The sequence below is a fragment of the Puntigrus tetrazona genome, chromosome 4 (genome assembly GCF_018831695.1).
Source record: "Puntigrus tetrazona isolate hp1 chromosome 4, ASM1883169v1, whole genome shotgun sequence".
In the NCBI taxonomy this organism is placed as follows: Eukaryota; Metazoa; Chordata; class Actinopteri; order Cypriniformes; family Cyprinidae; genus Puntigrus; species Puntigrus tetrazona.
Genome location: NC_056702.1, coordinates 17,666,960 through 17,686,424, shown reverse-complemented (window position 1 = coordinate 17,686,424; position 19,465 = coordinate 17,666,960). Strand labels below are relative to the sequence as shown.

Here is a 19,465-nt window from a genome sequence, read left to right as displayed (position 1 = left end):
GGAAATCGCGGGTTATCGTTTCCTACAGACTTGACTCAGTTACTCTGACTTCTACTTACCACACCAACTGTTGTGCCTGAAATGTTTTCTCTGCTCTTTAGCCAATGAGAATCGTGCTGTTGATGGTTGAGCCAATAGAAAGCTGCCGCTGCTGTGTAGAAATGGGTGCCAATGGCTTCTTGCTCTCTGTAGGAGTAGCCAACGAAGGATCTGCCAATAGAAGGGCAGCTTTCAGACGGAGGACAAAAAGAGCGGCTTTCTGTTACTTAGATGAGCCAATAGGATTCTCATTCCACTGCCAAAGGAACAGGGCAGAGTTTGAGCTACGCACTGAACGCTTCAGTCGACACCAACCGCTGAACATCAGTAGTCTGGGCACTCGGTCGGTAGCTCATTTCCCAGGTCTCCCTCTGTTCTTTGTGTCCAGCTGCTTCCTCCGGCGGATGTCTCACTTCCACAAAGTCTCAGCCGGGGAGATCCAACTCAGCCCGTCTCCCATCACCACCGCTCCCCTCCTCTTTCTCGCCACACTGGAACATTGTTCCTGATGGCACTGGCTTTCGCTTCCATTTGCGCTAATTTGTTTTGAGTGTCTGCGGGAGCGTGCGTGAATGTGTAAATGCAGGTCATTTGCTGTTAAAGTATCATGCAGTGATGGGTTTCTCGAGCAGAACGACTAGTTAATGAACTTGCTGAAGCAATCGATGTATAGCAGCTACATCCATTCCATCACTGTTTGCTCTTTTCTTGTATGTAAATAATATTTTATATATATATATGTATATATATATATATATATATATATATATATATATATATATATATATATATATATATATATATATATATATATGTATGTATGTGTATATATATATATAATGTGTGTGTAAATCATAATGTTGCTTTTTGTTTTGTTATCACGGTACGTTCTCTCATGTGCTGAAAAGATTTTTGTATGTTACAGTTTGTCATTTCCAGTTTATGTAACTTGACGTGATCATCTTCTGTCGTTATCTTGCCTCTTGATTCATTTATTCATAAGTGCAGTTTTCAGACACAGGTACAGTTGGATATATATTTAATCCATTTACGTTATATTCAGCGTTGCTTGTCGTTTCAGTATTTTCAGTGATTGTATGACCGATGACTGGAGGAACATACGTGAAAACTAAACACAGACGGTCCAGGAATTCCATCTGAGACGGCATAGTCACTTATACACAGTTCTCATACTCATTTTTAAGTGATCGAAAGGTTTTTGGCCCCTGAAAAGATTGTTTGTATTTTATTGTATATTTATTTTACAGTTTTTATTTTGAAAACAAAATGTGCAAATTCTGTGTGTAGCTCTTGTTACTTCAGTATGTAAATAAATAACTGAAACCATGAATCTTGGAATGATTAAGATTATTAGCTTCAAGGGTTTTTATCGCCATCTGGAGCAAAGTTGTTGGTGTTCCTTAAAACAAAATAAAGAAAAGGTTAAAGAGCACTTTGAGGCATCAGTTTGAAAATGAATGCTCAGAAAAGAAAAAAACTCAATACAGATTGCTAAAGGTGTTTTTGGCATGCAAGGGTATCCATATTCTTTCGATTTTTCGATCATATTTGATAGCAATTTTCAGTAAATTCATTCTATTAACATCCTTGTCCTTGTCAGTCTGTATCTTATATGTGAACCAAATGATTTTGGGCCATATTGTCAGCCATCTGTAGGTGCATGCACTACAGTTTCTGCAGACTGTAGCAAATGCAACTTTCTTTGAAGAAATGCTGTCCCATTTATGATCATGCCCAATGGGCTGTAAATGACGTTAAAAACATGCTGTCTGAGACAGCTGAGTGAGATGATTTTGGCTTGGATGCAACTCCGGACATCTGTTTCTAATGAGCCACAGACATGAACCCTATTGCAAAAAGTTTTTGCTTCGAGTGCTTCAGTTAAATTGTTTATTTGGAGTCCTTAACAGTAGGTTGAAATGTTTGTGTATATTTTGGAAGCTCTTATGCGGTACTTACGCTCAGAGGTGTCCTGTAGACATCTTACAGCTCTCCTGTGTGAATCTCCCAGCACAGTCAAGAGTTTATTGTTCACACATCTGATAAGACGCAAAGGATTTCCCACTATTGAAGATGACCAAAAATACATGCAGTGAGTCAGCAGCACCTGAGGACTTCACTCACTGCCCAGTCGAAAGACAGCGAGGGAATAAAAGAGTAAAGTTTTACAACACACTGCAGTTTTGTTGCAAGACAAGAAACACCTGCAGTGAACTCCAGATGTTGAAGAAGTGATGAAGTGTGTAATTTCCATTGATGCCTTGAAAGTGAAAAACAAAAATAATTACTGGTTTCAAACAGGTTTCCAAGACAAACAGATGTCCTTATTTACAGCCCTAACCTTAACTCTGCACCTTTAACTCTATGACACAAATATATCCACTGTATTTCTTGAAATGGTGAAAAAAATCTAGCTAGCATAAAAATGCCTTCAGTCAAAGTGGTTTCTCTAATGAGCGTCCCCTTCCTGTGGTTTTTGTGGTGTTGATGACAGTTTGACCTGTTCAATGTGCACAGAACAGGACAAGGAGGGTGAAAGGGTTACGTGGTTTTATGAAAGAAGTGATGAAGAAATCCAGTGTGGAGAAGAAAAGAAAGCTGCCCATTGTAACTTGATTAACAAAACATTAAAAAGAGTTTATACTTCATAAAATGCAAATTAAAAACTAAAAAATAAAGTAACATCAACATTTTCTAGGTTTGAAACTGGTTGACAGTTACTTGGCTTGATTATGGCCGCCGTTGTTATAAATCTGCATTTTTTTTAAATAGATGCATAGACTATCATTCTTCAGGGGAAAAAGTCTTCATGTCGGGACCTGTCATTGGAGTTTCAGAACAAAATGTGAAATCATGAAAATGATGTAGTCTACACACAAGATCAAGATTCCAGTCATAATGACCTAAAAAGCGTTTTCTGGTCACATGACCGGACCTCTCTCACAATGCACTCTATCAATGTTTAATTAGTCAATAATTTCCAAGACTCAAACATATGTGGATAAAGTATGAAGTCCAAGACCACTAAACAAGTCACCCAGTCAAAATAATATTTAGTTTAGACTTTTTAATTACAAATATTGCTTTGTGTGTTGTATGTTAACAGCAGGATTTAGTTTATAAACATTAACCACCCATAGCCATATGCCATTCCTTGAAATGGTTAGAGGAAATCAACAATGTAACAGACAAGACAGTAACAAACCTCTATGATTACTGATAGGATCGCGACTTCATGTAGATAAAAGAGTCTCCTCCTTCTTCTGGAAGGGTTGAGGCTGTTGTTTGGGTTTAAGGCACAGACTGTCATACGGGCATGAAATATGACGAGATAAATAACACTGTTGTTAGAGCCAAAATGAGCGCTATGATGGAAACATGGGATATGGGAATATCTACGTCTTGGGTTAATCTAGAACCACATCATCAAGTTGTTCTTTTCTGGTATTCAAACAGTCAGCTTGGTTTACTTAGGGTTTTCAAGAATTGGGTTTCAAACGTACTCAGGTAATCAAAAAATAATCATTTTGCTGCTTTGCTGCTGCTTTTACTGACTGTTATTTCCTTGGGCGGTAGACTGCCAGCAGTTTAACTGCATTGGAGAAGCCCACACGAAGGTCTCAGGGTGAATAAACAGGGAGGAGTTGCCTCAGGCAGTGTTTGAGCAGTTATATGATGGATGACAGCCCCAGGCAAGTGCATGTGCTGTGAACACATACAGGGAGCTCAAGGAAGATTGCTTGTTTCTAGGGACCCCATAGGTCAAAGTGAGTGAAAGTTCATGTGTTTAGGAGATGGGCATTTCATATAATGTAGTCCAGTAATTACCGAACAATTAGTCTGTCTACACTGATGTAAAAATGGGGTGTGACGTGACATAATCAATCACAAAACCAGGCAGTCAGGATAGATCTTTCCGTCCCTCTCTCACACTCACAGCGACAAGCAAAATACATTTTTCCATCACTTTGCAGGGTTGTCACAGCATCAGATTTTCACTACGTGACTGTAATCAGCAAAAGAGTTCACGCCAGCAATAAAATGCAAGATGCAAACGCATTGTGTAATGTGTTTGTAAAGAAAATCAATGGGAAACAGCACAGTAAAACGCAAAAATACAAACAGCCCCTTAAGGTCAAATACTGCATACATGAAATATACCCCTTATGTGTGTGTATACACACACTAGGGGTATAAAGGTTCAACTTACTCATGATTTGGTTTGTATCACGATTTTAGGGTCATGGTTTTGTACGATTCTTTGTTTGCTATGGTTAGGAATAAACCAAAAAAGAAAAAAAGAATAAGAATCTAACTGCAAGGAACTGCACAAATAAATATAATAAAGCAAAAACACAAATTAAAATAAATAGTGCTTTTGGGTTTTTTTTAAAGTAGGTCTAACATTAGTTTTCAGGTTACAAAAGCTATTCAAGGAAAAGCAGTGAGTTATTTCCTTCTTTTTGTTGTTTGATTAACATTAATACATTTCTGTCACTTTAAGAGAATGCACAGCGCACTGACACTAACGTTCACCCGGCTATGTCTGCTAGGACACATGACAATTTTAGTGTGAAATTGTCCATTCGAGCACAAGATATTTGCGTGCGTTCTAAGTTGCAGGTTCACATACTTCCAGTTAAATCTTTTCACTGCAAGAGAGAGTTTTCTTTCATGTCTTCTGGCTCTTGAATGTTAAAAACAGATAGCAACGTGTGCTGTTCAGGTCTCACCTGCGCATGCATACCATCAGCGATTTAAGTTGAAGCCTACAGCAATTAAATGCTGTATTAAATTAAAATTAATTCACAGCTTCAATGGTGATTACTTGCAGAAAGAGTACTGGTCTACATTTATCTGATATACGTTGCATGTCTCAAGCAGGGGAGGCCATGGCAGGGTAAACGCCACTTCCTGTTTTGCCCCAGCTGCTAAGGAAGTGTGTGTGTTGGATCAGTACGTATATATACTGAGGACCATATTTACCACAAGAGCCACCATTAAACCAGTCCAGGACAACACCACAACCACACACACACACAAACAACCTTAAGCAATAACATACACACACATATACACTTTGCAGAAAAACCACAGCAGAGAGGTGAAGAGGATAGAGAGATAGATGAGGCGGTGTGGGGAAATGTGTGCTGGGTTTATCTCTGATACAGTTAACTTCCTCAAACTCCACCAATCGTATGGTAATAACAGAAGTGAGGATACACATATGCACACTCTCTCTTATTCCTCTTCTAAGAAGATACTTGCCCAGAACCCGTAACAACTCGCATGTTTTAACCCCTCACTAAACTGGATAAATTAAACTGAGAGCATATGACTACTTCATTATGACACCAACAAAGAGTAAAATCAGTAACCAAACACCATCACATTAGCCTTGAATAACTTTCACTGTTGTTTTGAGGATCAGTCTGAAGATCACATCAAATTTTCTACTGAAGCAGGAAGTTTGGACAGGAAATAGGTCATTCCCATTCTAGAGCTTTTGATTGGACAAAAATCAAAACTTTTAGTGCAGGACAATACTTTGGTAAATTTACACAGACCTTTAAAAATGCATTTATAAATCTGCTAAAATTATTAGGCAAGGACCAAAAACCAGATACAACTGATATTTACATTAGATGCAGTTTATTTGTACCATACCAGTTATTGGTGATTGCAGGTTTTTAAATGTATTAGTAATGGGCATTTTCTTTATTTTTATAACCTTTACTGTGATCTCACCAGTTAGTTCACCCAAAAAAAAATATTTTGGCATCATCTACTCACCCTCAAACCTGTACAAACGTATTTCTTCTGCTGAACGAACAAAAAGAAAGAAGATATTTTGGAGAAAGCTGGTGCAGGACAATTGCTGGTACCCACTGATTTGCTTTGCATTTTTCCATAAAATGGAAGTCAGTGGCTACCAGCAACTGTTTTGCTGAATGACAATGTTTATCATTTATTTGTGAATCATATTTTATAGTAGAAAGGCTATTGCAGTGCAAAAAAAGAGGTCTCTTTACACAAGAGATTCTGAGCGTTAGTGTTGTAATGTTGCACTAGACCCACAGGTTACAAAAGGATACTGTTTCAGGGCACTGCGTACAACACACTAAACCATCAAACGACACACTGTCGGAATAAGCCAGATACACAAAACAGGCTTAGACTTAGACCCCACTTTATGTGCTTACACAGCGTCTAACCACTCTTGTACTCTCCTGCATGAATATTTCACCGTTCATAACAAAAGGCTGGAAGCTCAGGACTGGAATCTTAATGTAACAGACAAGCACTCAGTCCCGGAACATTTCAGGTGTGGGACTATCAGCTATCCACTCATTAAATATGCAGCGGGAGGTGTGAGGGGTCACAAAGGACAGCGTATTAGGTTTCATTTTTGTTGTCTTCGTCCATTTCCTTTGTTCTGCTGTCTTGTGTTTGACCAGCAGCTGACACTTGCGTCACTTGTACAAGACTACGCTAGTTAAATATTCTGTGTCTGAGTCAACAACACTGAGCAGCTACATTTAACAAAAGGAGGAGCCTTTAAGCTGGATAATCATGTGCAGCTCACCTGCTTGATAACAGATGATTAGGAATATTAGAGCATCTTCTAGGTTCATTTCAGGCCTTGGCTGAATAATTATCACAAGTTCAACATGCAGGTTTTGTGGCAGGGCCATTATTAGCCAACTATGGTCGTTCTCATCATTTCCATTAAACTCTATTGGTAGCAACAGAACTTGGGACCGTAGTTGCTTTTGGGAAACGCACCCCTGTTCGGATCAGAGCTCAGTTAATTAGCATAGCCAAGCTAGGCTATCTGTTTGTTTTAGCGACGTTCATGTTTGAACATAAAACCACCAGCAAATATAATACTTTAATATAATATAACATTTTACCTGATTAAAGTTTTTGTCTTCTGCGTAAAAGTAACTTTCCTGGCTATACAATTTTGTAATAAGCTTATATTTCATAAACTGATAACAGCTTAGCATTATTTACCTCAGTCTACCTTTGGGGTGCTAATATATTCCAGTATCATTATGCCTTGATTTGCAAGATATAAATCAAGAGTTGTTGTTTTACAGATGCTCTCTGCTGTTTGATATTTATTATAAAAATATAACTTTTAATAAAGTTACAACTTTAATTAATATTTATGTTCTGTAAATGCATTGTCTGCTTGTTCATTGGCTACTTTTCAGTATACTGCATTAAGTGAGCCATTTAATACGTTAAGACTTTGAATGTTAATTGCAAATTAACACCTGACCACACTTGTAGGTTTGCATCTGTTACAATACAAAAAAAATAATAATAAAATCACAGAAGAGTGCCATTAACATTACCAAAGATACCATGTTACCAATAGTATGACGTGAGCACCACTACAACGAACAAAACTGGTGTTAGATTTGTGTGAATAAACTATAAGCTTTGATAATAACCAGTCATAATAGTGGCACTAAGAGGCCCCCATATTAAATTCTGCTGAGTGCCTCATAAAGGCTTTGGCCGGATCTGCCTCAGGGATCAATAAATCAATAGAAATCAATCTATCCACGCAGCATGTGCAAATAAATATCATGTATGACAAATTATTCTTGCACAACATTTATCTTGCTCAAATGTTTAACCTGATTATGTAAGTGATGCATAAATAATAGTAAAAAAAATATCTGGATGTGCCATCTGAGTTTTTACAGGGTGATGAACAGACATGTTCTCCCATCTGGGTACTCATGCTGTCCACAGATAGTGGCAGGATAAAGGCATGCCCGAAGTCCTCCGTCACGCAAGTCGAAAACAGCACAGAGCACTAAAAGCGTCATGTGTCAGTACACATCTTAATGAAGCTTGACAACAGAGCAAACTGACGATATGCGGCTTTTGTCAGTGAAAAATTATCACCATGCTGACAAGAACCAGCTAAAGGAATGTCCTCAAAATCAAAAGAGTCTTAAATGAACACATTCTTGCCATTTAAAATGGAATTAAGATCGGTTGCATGCAGGTTTTCACAAGATGTCTCATAGCTCAAAGACAGGCTACTATTATTAGATCACTGCAAACGCATAGGAAGGAGCTGACGAATACCTGTATACTGCATTGTATTTCAATGGGGCATAACCTACATATCAAAATCTTTTCCAAAGACTGTGTTTATGCTTCATTTTCTGTGCTTTTGAAGATTTTTTCATTTTAAGCATTTGGATGCTACAGCACATCCTACACATTACAGATTTTATAAGAGATGCAAAGAATTTCCGTTTTATGTGCAGAAATAAAGGTATAAAAGCTGCCACTGGAGCCACCCTTTGTACCTTTTAGTTACTAACATGTACACTATTAATATGTACCTTTAAGAGATTAATACAGATTATTACCTTTTGAAAAAAATACCGCACCAGCTTTACATTAATTTCTGAGAGTGTAGCAAGTAGATTTCACTTGACTATTACTGTTCTTTGTTTGACTTCAATATGTAACATACAGTATTTGCTCTTCAGATTTTAAACACAGAGTAATGTTTTGAAGATGTCGTGCTTGTTATAAAAACTGGACTATGTTGACAGAGGTGCAAGTTTAAATGTACTCTCAAGAGTCTTATCAAGTTATTATACATTACAAATGACTTGTTTCTTATTTCTGTGTAAAAGATAAATTCAAGAGTTTAAACATTTCAGTATGTTTTTAAACTTTATCTTGAACTCAGAAGGAAATAAATCCGATTCTTTAAAATAAATCATTCCTCCAGGAAAACAGTATTTGCAGGCAAACAAAAGAGGAAAAACACGCAGAACTACAATATCATTTTATCCTCTTCCTTACTTTCTCAAATGAAAAGTTTTCAAATTCAAACTGTTTATATTTCCTGTCTTTGTGTCTTTTTCTAGGCCCCAAAATGACAATTGTTTCGCTGTTAACATGGATTCAGCTGAACAATAAGTTTGCCACAGTGTGTTCAGTCCCGTTCGCTCACATTGAGTATTTTCCCACTCTTATTGGGAAGAAACCCCATGAACCTAAGCTTGTTTACTCTACCATTTTTCCATTTTCTTTGCAAAGTGACTCCTTGATTCTGTGTTACAGTTAATTATACACTTTAGAAGTTGTTTCTGTGTCTTTTAAGAGTTGCTCTTTAAAAAATATTTTCTTTTCTTTTATGTGAGTCCGTGGGATCTCTCTCTTTATTAGTTTTCTGCTGAGGGCATCCACCATCACGGTATTTCCAATAATTTGTGGTTAAAAAGGAAGTTGTTTTCTGAGCACCGAGAGGCCGCTTTATTAAAACAGGATTCAGTCAGGAATGCTCTCTGAAACTCCAGAGGCCGCTTGGGAAGCTTTCAGGCATCAAAAGCATGCAAGTGCTGCCATGCTTCATCATATCCAGCCCTCTCATTCAAGGTTATTTATTCACAGGTTTCCATGTTAAAATCCAATTTAGGACAGGTTATCTGAGCCATGTTAAGCGATAAACATCTCACCGAGAAAATTTGTGTCTGCTTTAGACATTGGCGGTTCTGAGGGTAGACCATCTGAAATATGTTTGTTTGGTAATATTTTCACAGACCACAGAAGATACTGGAAAAAGCTCCACCTTTTTTATGCACTTCTTGAAGCGACAGATCAAGGGATGACGCACATAGGTTCTACTAAATATAGAGCTTGTTGGGAAACAGGTGTTACTGCACCATTAAATAATGAACAAGGTAAGCTAAGATGATCTAAAGAGCGTGATTTGCCACTTTATCTGGAAACTCAGTCTGTGTAGCACTCAGCTACTCAGAATAGGCCTCTTTTTAGGGTTTGCTAGAACAAGCAAGCATAGAAGCAGCAATCTTAAGTATTAGTCAATTTCCTGTCTAATAACCAAGACTGACGAGAATGTGATCGTAAAGGAACGCTATCAGCCGAAGTCATATCTGACACGAGCACCTGAAAAAAAAAGAGTACAATAATATTAAAGAGTAAATAGAATAATCAGATAAATGATTCGGTGAATGATCAATAATACTTGCCATTCTAACCCAAATACGAGGTCATAATGAAATGGAGCCCAATTTCACTTTAATTCAAATTAAATTACTTGAGATTTTGAATTAATGCTGCATACGCAAAACATAATAGCAGATCAAGCCAACAGTTCAGCATCGAAAACTAACATCGGTTACATGCATTTCGGTAACGCATGGTTCCATTTTATAAAGTTTAAGGAACATCTGCATAAATCCATGAATATATTTATTTGAATAACAGCAGAGACCAGTATTTTTTAATTAAACATTAAACTATTTAACTCCAAGTTTTTTCCTTGAAGTCACGCATGGTCATTTATATTCTGGTAGGACAACAGTATTCCATTCATGCAAATGCACAAAAGTCAGTAAACCTCCGTGACGTATGTTTATACCATAAATTGCATTCTTCAAACGAGATAAAGAAAATACACACACACACAAAAACATCCTGCAGGGCATCCTGGCTGCATACAGTAGATTGCGGACTCGTCAGATACGCTCAGAAGAAGAGTGTCACCTTTTATCATATCACTGAGCATTCTTGTGGACATCATACAAACATCCTGTTTCTCTGGATCCGCACAGGACAAGGAAATCAACTTTCCTTCCTCCACAATCTATTCACAAGCTAACAGCCCAAACCATCACAGACGCTAACACACGAGCACGCAAATAAACATCGGAAGAAATACGTGCTCGCTTTGGAGAACGCGCACGTGAATAAAGCCTCAGCCAGTGAAAAGACATTTCTTTTCACACAAATTACAGGGTTACAGTCTATGGATGGGTAATTTTCCTGGAAATCTCTGTAGCTCTCGTTCTTGTCATAAACAATTGACTCGTTCATCCATAACAAAGCTAATCCAAAGAAATGAGTATAATAGTCTCACACTCACTTCATATTCAGATTTCTAGCTGTCACATCCCGCATTGCAAACGCAGAACAAAAAAAAAATCGTATTGTTATCCTGCCCATTTATGTTCAAATAGAGCTGGTTTCTGTACTTGCGCACACCGAAAAAATTACTTTTTCAAACAATAAGCTCTTTTTTGTTCGCTAACAGTTAACCCACATATGCAATTAGTCTCAACGATAAATAAATTGTAGCTGACAAGCAATTACCTCACCAGCACCTTTCACGCACGCCAGGCCCTGACTAACACACAGAAACACACAGCAAAAATTGAGTTCTTATGTTTGTTCGTTATCTAATGCCTGCTGAAATCAGTGGACCTGAATAAAACAAGGGGATTTACTGAACTGTCCACACACAATGTCTAAAGAGCGTGTGAGTGTGTGTGTGTAAGCGGCACTGTGGGGGTGGACTATTGTCTCTTCATTAGTTTGCTTGTCTTTTCCGTTCAAGATTGTTTTCCTCAAACACAGCTGTGTGGATGAGGGGAATGTGACGTGGGAGACTCACACTCGTGGAACTGACAACCTAAGAGCTACCCCTTCCTGTACAGCTGGATTGGCACTGACCGAACACACACACACACACACACACACAGGTAAAAGCTCCATTTACTGTCCGTTGGTCCTTAAGGAGAGGCTGACTACATATTAATGAATCAAAAACAAACATCTTGAAATCCAGCAACTCTCTCGAGCTCTCTAAGCCTTACTCAGATGTATGACATCATACTCGAGATTCGAGATTGCAGGACAGTTTTATCACTGACGACTCTTATCGCTCCCTACAGACCTCACTGGACCAGCTGTGGCAATACACTCCCGACTCAGAGAGAGAGAGAGGACACATCCTGTCCAACTCTCTGCACTTACTATAACCTGTGGATTTGTATTGTTTGTGGAGCATAATTGCATGAGTCTGATTGAGGTAATCCCCAGATCACAGCTGCTGATAGCTGGAAGAACCCTAATTGTTTATGAGCAGCCTAATTACTTTAATAACGTTAGAGATATTCAGCGTGATGTCATGGTGTTTGCTATAGAGATCATTTATAGAAGTCATTTTTGTATTGGACGGCTGCTGAAAATGATTTACCAATAACAGTTTTTTACCGATTACTATTACAATTGCTAGAACATACGTCACATGAATTAGAGAATGAAACACTTCTTATGCAATTTCTTACAGAAAAAAAACAACTGTTTTAGGGCTAATCTTCCCAAACAGAATACTGAACATTGAAATGTGAAAATTAAATCGGACAAATTCATATGAATTAGCAACCAATTCAACAAAATGTAAAATAGTTACAAATCATTAAATTCAAAATTTGATTATTAAAACAAAAAACTTAAGTCACTTTGCTTATATGCATTATAAAGTCCAGATTATATGCTTAAATGACGCGTGTTTTGCGTTTAATTAGTGTTTAAATTAATTAGCTAGCTGATGGTTTTAATTAAAGGTGTTTAATGATACAATTTCAAGTTTTCCTTTCTCTTTGGAGTGTTACAAGCTGTTAGTGCATAGATAAGATCCCTAAAGTTGCAAAGACTAAAGTTTCTCCAAAGAGATATTCTTTATTAAAGTTATGACTTGTCCACATAAGCCTAAAATGGCTTGTTTAAACACGCCCCCACTTTTCTACGTCACAGAGTGGGTTTATTTATAACACCGACCAAATGTTTTCACAAAGAAGGGAAACTATTCTTCTCTGTGTAGTGTTGCTGCAGGCACCGTGTTTTGGAAACTACTTTCTTTGTGCTTCCAAAAGAGGACACAACTAGAAATCAGTGGTTAAGTTGTATTTACAACACTGTCCCAGAACAGTTCAACACAAATATTAGAGTGCGTTCAGCGCATTTACGGAGGACTGATTCGCTGCTGTGCACAAAGGCTATTAAGTGAAGCATTTCTACCTCTGCAAGGACAGCCTTTCTGACTCATAAACTTTTAAGTAAGCTACATTTTCTTATGAAAAGAATCTGCTACTTACTATTCAAGCAGTGAAAGTTAGCGTTGATGCTTGTTGTTTGTCGTTTCAACGATCACGAATGTAGACCTGATGTTATGTTTACGAGGCGTGATGCAACACGAGTCGTAAAAGACAGTAATGAGTCATTGTACAGGTAATTATGCCCCCACTGGATGCAACAAATGCCTCGTTTGTAATGGCTTTTTCACGTTATGGTAACCTTTCTGTCACACGCTTACGGTATTTGGTAAATCACAACGCACTGGATAGCTGGCCAATCAGAGCACACTTTGCTTTTTTAGAGCGATGAGCTTTGTACAACTCGATCTCAAGGAAGGCGGGGCTTAGAGGAGAAAGTACAGCATAGGGAAAATAATGTGTTTCTTTAATCTTAAACCGCATAAACACATTGCATTACACAAAATAATGTAGTAGTATTTGTGTGTGTGTGTGTGTGTGTGTGTGTGTGTGTGTGTGTGTGTGTGTGTGTGTGTGTGTGTGTGTGTGAAAAAAATCTGTCCACCAATCAATGCATAATATCTTTAATATCTTTTCCAATTTGGCTTGAGCTTTATTCAATTATTGTCTGATTCATTCATTCCGTCCGCCTTTACATCATGTCTACAGCTAAACTATTGAGTGCAAACTGATAAGAGGTTTACCAATTATTATCTATCTCTACTAATTATATATATATATATATTATTCTGTGAGCATAAGTGTCTAATAACAAGGAGGATACGTAGACAGAGTGAAAAGTATTTAAATGGTTATGTGATCTCAACACAGTGCACCATTAAAATAAAAGAAACATCTACTACATTAACTGAAGTCTTTGTTGTTGTGATTTGAGCATATATTAAACCTAACTTCAAAAACTATTCATTTCTTTATGTGTAACACTGAATGCAGCTTTAAGGTTCATTGGTGTGAACGACATGGTATGGGTCCAGTTTTCTCCATGACGTGGGATTGACAATAAGATAGATGCTGACAGAGAGATGCCATCTCAAACTTCAAAACATGACCTTTTTACACTGGCCTGCACTCTAAACACAGACCATCACATGTGAAAACATAACACAGCGTAGTCAAGGTACAGCTGCTTTCAGTGATGCATTCAGAGCTTTGAGTCCTGTTGATGTACAAACGAAACTTCATTTGCCTGCTTTAATGTTAAAATGGCCAAACGACGGAGCCCTCGCTGTCATAATCATCTGCAAGCCTTTCAGAGTTTAAACTCTTGGGTACGGCGTGTTGAAAAGGTTAAATCCCTAAATTGTGTTTGTCTGTTTTCTGTCAGTGTCTACGTATTTCCCAGATCGTTTCACAGATGAACCTCGGGGCAGCTGTCAGTTTGTGAAAATGGATAAAAAGAACATTGCTTTGGGGGGAGGAAATGATGATTTATATCGGAATGCATATAAAATGTCCTGATCATGACAAGAAAAACAATCCAAGAGCAAGTCTGATTAGGCGAAACATTAGAGCTGAACATAATTCACATACTCTGTGGCATGTTCGATGGTGCCTATAAAATGTGCCTGAAGGTGTTGGTGTGTCATCTCCTATGCTAACGTAGCCCTCATATCTGAGGAATTTAGCAGCAAGACTTACTCCACAAAGCGTTTCAATTAAGTGAGCGTCCTAACAGGCAGCTAAATATGTTGAAAACTGATAAAAGCGCTCCCCCTAGCGGCTGAAGCAAGCTTGGCCGCTGGACGGCCATCTTGTTGCCTTTACCTCACCTTTTTTCACTTCGAAAGTGAATCTTTTGAGACTACTTTCAACTCGTAGAGGTGCCAAGTGCACTTATACCTATGTAAATGTGTCAGACGCAACTATTAGCCAACGTATAATTTTAAACGGGACCGATAACAGGTGAAGGTGTGTGTGTTTTGTGGCGTAGACGGACTACCCGACGAGTCTGTTTCTTCAAGACGCGGTTATAATTAGTTGCTCGCATTCATCCCTTTATCTGACGTGAAAAGAAATGAATGAATAGATGAATGCACAGTACACGAAAGAAAGCATGAATTGGCTTGTTAACGACAACATTTATGTTTATCCCTGAGGCGTGTCACGTCAAAGTCTTTTATTGCCGCTGATGTCTTGAATGGAAGAAGAAATGAACGGCGTAGGCACAGGACCGCTGACGTCTCTACATTTTCCATAAACTAAACTTGTTTTACATTCCTTGCACAACGACAGAAGTGGTTGTTGATGCATGGGTTGCATTTGCCCAACCTTATCTGTCAGGTCTTGATCGAATCAATTCTCGCTAAAGTGCTATAGGAGATAAAGCGACAAAGGGTTAAACTTTCAGAAATAAACAGCTCTGCTGCAGGTTGTTTTTATATTGGGGAAATGAAAAAAGAAAAACACATGCAAGAACAGGAAAATGAGACGTGGTTGTATCTCCTACAAAGAACAATCGTTATAAATAAAATAGAAATGCAATATTATGGAGCAAAAAAGTTGTTGTTGTTTTCATAATGCATAAAATATTTGCCATGTATTTTGTTATTTATAAGTCTAAGAGATTTAACCAGAGAGACAGTTTTAGCAAGAAAAAGGGGAACCAATAAAGGGGATTTAAGCCATTTTTGCTTAAATGAAGAATTTTGCATTTAATATAAGGAAATAACAACATATTCAACAGATAATAGCTTTGAATTTTCATAATAAAACAAAATCTTTGAGGACAACGAATTTAAGTCTACCCAAAAATGTGTTGGCTATAGGCTATTGCAATCAGAAAACAGCCAGCTGTTTCCTCAACAAAACCTCAAAACGAGCAAGTCTCATCCACATCAGAATTTAAAAAAAAATTAATCATAATAATGATAATGAAACTCCTAGCTTTGTTGGATGTACAGATTTTACTTTGAAACACCCAATTTGTCATAAAGGAACCCCAATGGAAGTTAACTCTTGAAGTATTCTCATTTGAAATATTTAGCTCATAAACGTTTGCATTTCCGATCTGAAACATTAATCCCACCCAAACCTGAGGAGAAATAAACACCACTACTTTCTTAATATACTCCTTTAATGGAACAGGAAAGTTACGGAGATTCATAAATTGTTTATCTGCTACCAGAGGCAGACAATAGTTAAGTATTTTTACTTTACTCAGGTGAATATAAAAAGTATCTGTAGTTTATCAGAGTGCTTTTCTTTGTTGTTTGACTGTTGTTGTTTGTTTTGCCTTTAATAGTTAAGAACATTAACGTTTTTTTGAGCAAAAGTAAGAAAGTAATACATTTCATGTATTGAATGAAATTTAATATGAAACGTAGTGCAGTAAAAAGTACAATATTACGCTTTGGAGTTTTCTGAAGAGCCTAAAACACAATGATAATGTACTTACACTTGAAAAGGACTTTTACAGCAGAGTATAAATATCTCACTAGTTTTTTTTTTTTTGTGAAAAATATAATACAAACCACATCAAGGAAAATAAAATGATCTTTAACAATTTCTTTATATACATCAATAACGAGATAAATCTTGGTTTAGATTCACAAAAGAAGAAAACCATCATAATAAAGTTAAAGCATCTTTAAACACATCCTCATAAAACATCAAAAATCTTGTGCTTTTTTGTTTTGTTTTTTATTAGAGATTAAATTACATTAGTTGAATTCAGCAAGGAAAAGTGAAAGATACAAAAAGGACCATTTTTGCTTATGGAAATAGTTTTAAATACAACATAAAAAAAATTAACAATATATTCAAAGGAAAAATGTTTTGGTGTTTCATAATAACAAATAATATTTTTTGAGGGCAAAATTGTACACCTTATTTAAAGTGCTAAAAATATAAAGACTTGGAGTAATCTTTTTTTTTAACTTGAAGAAGCCTGTGAATATGTTTGTTGTTACACTTCTTGTCTAAAAAGTTACTACCACCCCCAAACAAAACAGGAGACGCCGCATTACCTTCACTCAACATTACCTGACTTCTAACTAATTGGTATAAACCTGCTGGTATAGCTTTTATTAATGTATTGTTTTCTTTTAGCGGAGCAGGAAAGCCGTGATGATCAAGAAATGCCCATAAGTTAAAATATTACCGGCATCATCTAACACATCTGAACCATTTAGGGGAAAAGGGGATTTATACGGTCATATCTGCATTGTTCCAGAGCAAAACTTTGTGTGGAGAAAAATATGGACAAAACACAATTTCCGAGAAAGAAGACATTGTTGATGAAAAGTTGATAAGGCTGGGTAAAAAAAAAAATGCATTTCAGTAAGAAAGACAGGCCGCCAATTTTATTAAATATGTTATTTGGAATGCAAAAACCATAATGACGTCAGATTAGCAAGGCGTCTCTTCAGCCAATCTATTCTACAAGTATTTATGATATCTGCAAAATCTAGAAAATGTCTGCCACAGACTGTCACGATGATCTACATGCTAACTCATACGTCACCAATCACTGTCAAAACAGACCAGTGTTGCCAAGTTTGTACCCCGTCAACTTTAACGCCGGGTCGAAGCGACACCCGATAACATGATATTTAGCCACTGAGATATAATTTTACTGCACTTTACCTCACGGAACGTGACTGTCCTCCTGTCTGGAGTAGTTTCGAGTAGCTATTGGGTGGGGTTTGATGTGAAAACCTGGCAACACTGCAACAGACCCGCAGATACAGGCCCTGCGGCCTACATAGAGATGACTATGTTTTAGATGTTTAAATAAATGTGCTAGTCTATTTATCTTTGTTTTGTCACATTAACTTTTGCTCACCTTCACCACTCAGTCATAAGTATATTCACTTCGTGTTTGTATCTTCAAGTGTTCTTTTTTTTTCTTTCATTTTAGCTTCATCGACTGTTATAAACTTTCATCTAGCTAAAGTTGCTAAATGATGTTGTGACATCATTGATATTATTATGAAAGACTGCGCCATTGCGTAAAATACACAGTGAAACTGCTCAAATCTCAGCAAAGAATATAATATCAAATATGTTCATTTTATATGTTTGTAATTATAAAGCTAATTTTATTAGGCCTACATATACACTGAATTACTTAACATTGAAGTTACATATATTTTTTAACAAACATATTTCATGTATTTAATAACATGTTAAGCTACGCATTATTAACAATTATATGGTTTAGGCAGTGTACTGGAAGTAATATCAAGGCTACGCTTTAAAGAAAGTCCATAAAAATATGGCAGAGTGTACTGTTTTTTTGTTTTTTTATAGATAGATAGATAGATAGATAGATAGATAGATAGATAGATAGATAGATAGATAGATAGATAGATAGATAGATGCATGTTTATCATTTGAGTCAAGTTGTTAAAGTTGTCATATATATTTAAAAAAAGCTAAATTTGTTGCTAGGGTGCTTTTTGGGGGGGTCGTCTAAAGAGTTGCTAAAGCTAGCAACGAAATTGCCCCGAAAAATCTTTACAAATATTTTTAAATTAGTTATTTATTTATTTACAGCAAGTTTTAGTAAAGTGATAATGTATTATTGACGTATTGAACTGAAGAGAACTTCAACAAATGTTATTTACCAAATTCACCACTAGGTGGCGGCAGATCTTTTCGCTTTCCTCCTTTTTCAGAACTCGGATGCACTGATTTGTTGCTCCAAGTGCATGCTGGTTAATATACAAACACAGACCTATGAAAAATAATAACAATATAAATGAGATCATCTGATCATCATATAACTTGATGGATCAGAATCACAAATAATAGTCATTTGGATGATGTTAAAGGTGTTTTTTTTTCTTCATAAACTGAGAGTAATCAAGGCTACTTAAGACATTCATTATGCTACTTATAGGAGAGCCCATTTTTCTACACAAATCTCCATTAAATTGACGTTTTAATTTTAATTAGAGGGTGAATACCTCAGGCTTCAGTTAGAGCTCTCATTTTTTTTCAGTTTTTCACATCAGAGTTCAATATTATATATGTGTGTGTGTGTGTGTGTGTGTGTGTGCGTTCACATCCACTGCTTTCCACATTACCCATGTGTGCCAGTGTGCCAGCGTTTAAAGATATTTCCTGGCATTGCAGATCGTTGCAGGACATTTCCCCCATTCCAAAGGAAATGAGAGTTCCTGCAGCTACGAAGGATACGCTTTTATCATGAAACACAAACAGATAACGTCAGTTTTTGATCATCCTCAACTATTTTCAATAATTTCAAATATAAACTGGGTTTAAAAACCCTATGTTAGGCTACTTAACTGAGCAAACATCCACACTGATATGATAAGCACTCGCAGGTTCCCTCTGGAGCAGCATGCGGAGCCATTTCTTATCTGTAGGTGGTGTTAGTAAAAGCATAAGGATTAAAATACCCCGACTGTAGAGCGGAGTGCTCCTCGGGCCATTGTTTTTTTTTTTTAACACAAGTAGTTTTAAAAAATCATTCTGGAGCAGACTTGCACAGTGTGTGTATGTATAACCTATGTGCGTGCGTGCATGGCTCCGGG

General features: G+C 37.0%; 1 long non-coding RNA gene across 1 annotated transcript; it reads right to left on the bottom strand.

Annotated features, from left to right (window-relative positions):
* Nucleotides 1-16,663: 16,663 nt before the first annotated feature.
* Nucleotides 16,664-19,275, bottom strand: LOC122342426. Its single transcript, XR_006250563.1, has 3 exons — nt 18,995-19,275; nt 18,533-18,642; nt 16,664-17,217 (listed from the first exon to the last, which is right to left on the bottom strand). It is a non-coding gene; the product is annotated as an uncharacterized LOC122342426 (long non-coding RNA).
* Between the last annotated feature and the right edge of the window lie 190 nt (nt 19,276-19,465).